We start from the raw sequence: 4141 nt of genomic DNA, 5'->3' as shown, positions 1-4141 counted from the left end.
TTTTTTTTTTTTTTTTTTTTTTTTTTTGTACCAGGGTCTTTGCGCTTGCAAGGAGACACTGGAACCACCTCTGAGCTAAATCCCTGGACTGATTGCTAATAATTTTTAATATCTCCTTTAGCTGCAAATATGTTTAGGCTAAGGAGCCCACCATTAAGTAGAAGTCACCTTGGCCTGGAGGACAATTGGAGAATCAGTTAGCAAGACAAAGAACCCAGCAACCCACTGCCCCCAGCCCGGGTCCTGTAGTCATGGTTGCTTCTGTTCACATATCCACTCACCAAATTTTTACAGAGCACCTACTATATACCTACAACTCTAAATGCTAGGAATGTAGGGAAGAACAATCCAGTTCTCATAAAGCTTATATCTTAGAAGGAGATAGATGATAAACAAGGAAACAGGATAATTTCTGATGATGATAAGTGCTGTGAAGAAAATAGAGCAGCGTTATGAGATCAGATGTTACTGTGGGAATGGGAGAGCAACTCTAATTCAGAAGGCCAGGAAGGCCTTTCTGGGGATGCAGTATTTGATGTGATGATCAAGAGTCTGTTGGACGGAGGATCAAGGAATAGGTGGCAGGACATGTAGAGTCCTAGAGGTGGGAAAGGGATTGGCATATTTGAGAAACAGAAAGGACAGGGATGATGGAAAATAAAGGATGAAGGGCAAGTACAAAGAGATAAGGGAGGTAAGGACCAGGTTACAGGCAGTCTTACAGGCTATAGTGGAGCATTTGGATTTTATTCCAATGTCAGTAGGAAAGTACTGACTGGATTCAAGCATGATCTATATGATTTGAGTTTCTTGAAGTCCCCATAGGGCTGATGCCAAATAATAGTAATAATAATAGTTCCAACTATCCAACATTTACACATGGTGGACCAGACACCGTTCTCACCATTCTCTTAATGCTCACAACCAACCAACACTCCAGGTTCCATTTCATCCCCACAGTTACTGTCCTTTAAAGATAAGGATAAACACATGGCAGCCAAGGTCACTTGTCAGGGTCAGGACCAGAATTAGAATCCAGGTACTCTAGGCACTGTAGGTCCAAAGGGAAGTGAGCTGGAAGAATCACTGAGTACCTGTGAAGTTCTGAGTAACAAGGACATCCAGGTACTGTGAGGAAGAGACCAGTTTGTTGGGCACTGACTGCTAGAAAAAGGAAAGAGTGAGCTAGAAGATTGGGACCTAGGTGGGAGTCCTTCCTGCTCCCCAAGTATGGCCAGGGTAAACCTTGTGGGACTTGCTAAGTGAGGCTGCTGCCTTCCTAGGGTCTCAGCCACCTATTCAGCCTGGATTTTCTTCAGGGGCACCCAGAGCCTAGAACTCTTCATGAATATATTTGAATCATCTTAAACTCCTGTTTGTGAGAGGGCAGAAATGAGGGTAAAGATATATGGGAAAGCTTCCTCCTGCCCTCAGTAAAGATACCTGTCCTACTTTCATGAAAGTTAGAGGGAAGTCAAGGTAAAGAGAAAAAAGCATGGAAGAAGAATAGCATAATGATTCAGAGCTAAAATGTTCCCCCAAAATATCATCTGTTCAGAGGTGAAACTCTAGGAAGGTGACTGGATCTTAAGGGCTCTGTCTTCAGCAGTGGAGTAATCTACAGATGAGATCATAATTTGATGGAATTATTGGGAAATGATGCAAACTTAGGAGGTGGGGCCTACATGAAGGGAGTGGGTCATGGGGGTGGGAGCTAAAAGACTATATCTTGTTCCTGGCCCTTTCCTCTCTGACTATCTCGACTTCCTGACTGCCATGAGGTGTACAGCTTTCCTCTACCATGTCCTTCTGCCACGATGTTTTTATCTTGGAGCCATCAACCATGGACTGAAACGTTTGAATCCGTGAGCTAAAATAAACCTTTCCGCCTTTAAGTTGTTTTTCCCAGTTATTTTGTCATACTAATAGAAATATGATTAGCCCAAGTAGTGTGCTAGACATTATCCATATATTTACACCTCACCAAAGTCACTGCTACAGATGAAAAACCGAGATGTTCTATAACTTTACCAAGGCCACACAGCTAATAAACCAAGATTCACTCCCAAGATTGGCTCTATTCCATGCCTGGGAATTCCAGAAGCAGTCTTTGTTTTTCTGCTTGTTTTGACTCCACTGTTCCTCACCTACATTCCCATCTCCTGAGTGGCCATTTTGCCTGGTCTGAGCAGCTTCCCGCCTGCTTTGCCTTTTCTGTTCTCCATCTATTTCTCTGTGCCACAGCACTCATCTCTGGAGACAGCCTGCCCACCTACACCTTGGACCCTCATTTGCCTTGGCAGACCCCAGGCAGAGGTCATACCCAGTCACTGCCTAGCAGCTGCATGTCTATGTGCCAGGCAGCTAGGCTTCGCAGGCCTGGGATTTAAAGGAGGATGGAAAGTCTTCCCTAGCAACTACCTCTAACTAGACTGCCGCTGGGATGGAGTGGTCGCCCTTCAGATATTTCTGGAAATTTCAAACTTCCTTCACATTCTAATAAGAAATAAGTCTGTTTAAGATTTCCTGGCCAGGCCAGGTGTGGTGGCACATTCCTGTGACCCCAGCACTCCGGAGGCTGAGGCAAGAGGATCACCTCGAGTTTGAGACCAGCCTGAGTTACATAAGGAGTCCAAGGCCAGCCTGAACTACATAGCAAAACCCTGTCTCAAAAAAGAAAAGAAAAATTTCCAGGTCCACGTCTGCATCCACACTCCGTGGCTGAGGGCCAAGCCCAAAGCCAACATTCATCCCCACGTTCACCCCAGAGTCTCTCCCTAACCCACTCTCCTACCAGAGGGGTAGAAAAGGTCTGAGGCAGGCAAGCTCCCCACATACATTTCTAGAAAATGGCTGGATGTGTGATAAGTGGAACATGGGCTGTGTGGCACATAGTTCCCACCTCAGGTCCACAAAGGGCCTAAATTGACCTCTGACGAATGAGGTTATATACTATTTTATGAGTTTGAAGTGTCAATTTGTAAAACATACATACTGAAAATATGCTGCAGCTTTTCAACTCCATTTTGCATCTTGCTTTTTTAGATACCAAGAACCTTAAAAATGTAAAAAGTTTCCCGCAATCCTCCGAAAGGCTGTGAGGTATGCCCCCAAAAGAAAGATCCATGGAAGAGGGTGGCTGGAGAGAGGAGGACAGGACAGGTGTAGAAAGCTAAGAGCCCAGCCCTGGGGCTGAACTCGTGGGGATTAGATCCTAGCCGCTCTGAAAGAGTTCTGCTGTTTTGTGCGGTGGTTCTCAATCTTTGCAGCAGCAAGATCTAGCCAGGCTGAAGACAGGACAGGCCCAGACTGGCACAGCAGGCTAAAAGGCCGTCCAACCAGCTCTCCTGCAGATCTGGAACCAGACGCTCAGGCTTCGTGCTCTCTCTCAGGGCCAGAATCCGTACCCAGCACCAAACTTCCAGCCTGTGTCCCACAAGAACGGCCGGGTAGCCCTGCCACCCCTGCAGAGGCAGCACCAAGGAGCTCTGCAGAGGACCTCAGCAAGGCGGAAGGAGTGCGCTCCCTCCCAGGCGAAAGACAGACGTGGGGCTAATGAAAGGGAGGCCGAGAGCTGCACTGGGCGGACGGGGGTGAGCGGGGGCGTGGCAGGGAGAGGACGCTCCCCGGAGGGAGCCGACCAGACCCTCCCGAAGTGTGCCGGGAAATCCCGGGGAAGCAGGCGCAGGAGAGGACCGGGTGAGCTGAGCAGCTAGGCCCGAGGGTCCCGGGCTGAAACTCAACACCGCCTTTGGAATGATCGTCCCCTTTTTCTCCTCCGCCCCCCTCCCTTCCTCTCCCTTTTCCCCTCCCTCCTTTCTCTAAATTCCCTGCACTGAGTCCCACGCCCGGGAGGGGAGGAGAAAGGACTGGCCGGAGAGGGAGCCCGGATCCGGGGGGGAAAAGGGGAGGGAAGGGGAACCGCGCGCGACCCCCGGAGCCTCCTCAGCCTTCTGTGTCCCCCCCCCCGCAACCCCAAGCCTAGGCGAGCTCAAGGGACTCTAGCCCCAGCTCCTCCTGCGCCTTCTCTTTGCTCCTCTGTCGCTTTGTGGCCTTTCTCTTCGTCCCCAAAGACACTTGGGAGCTGCCCGACCTCTGGGGCGTGCTGCGGGAGGGGCCCCGCCGAGGGCGCGTGTGTGTG

At 49.3% G+C, this 4141-nt stretch overlaps 1 protein-coding gene across 6 annotated transcripts in view; it reads right to left on the bottom strand.

The window, feature by feature from the left end:
- Il25 (interleukin 25) overlaps window positions 1-4141 on the bottom strand; it is a 34764-nt gene that overhangs the window by 6985 nt on the left and 23638 nt on the right. The window lies entirely within an intron of this gene.

Source organism: Fukomys damarensis, unplaced genomic scaffold (genome assembly GCF_012274545.1).
Source record: "Fukomys damarensis isolate Sample0158 unplaced genomic scaffold, DMR_v1.0_HiC HiC_scaffold_17, whole genome shotgun sequence".
In the NCBI taxonomy this organism is placed as follows: Eukaryota; Metazoa; Chordata; class Mammalia; order Rodentia; family Bathyergidae; genus Fukomys; species Fukomys damarensis.
This window is presented reverse-complemented; position numbering and strand designations above follow the sequence as displayed.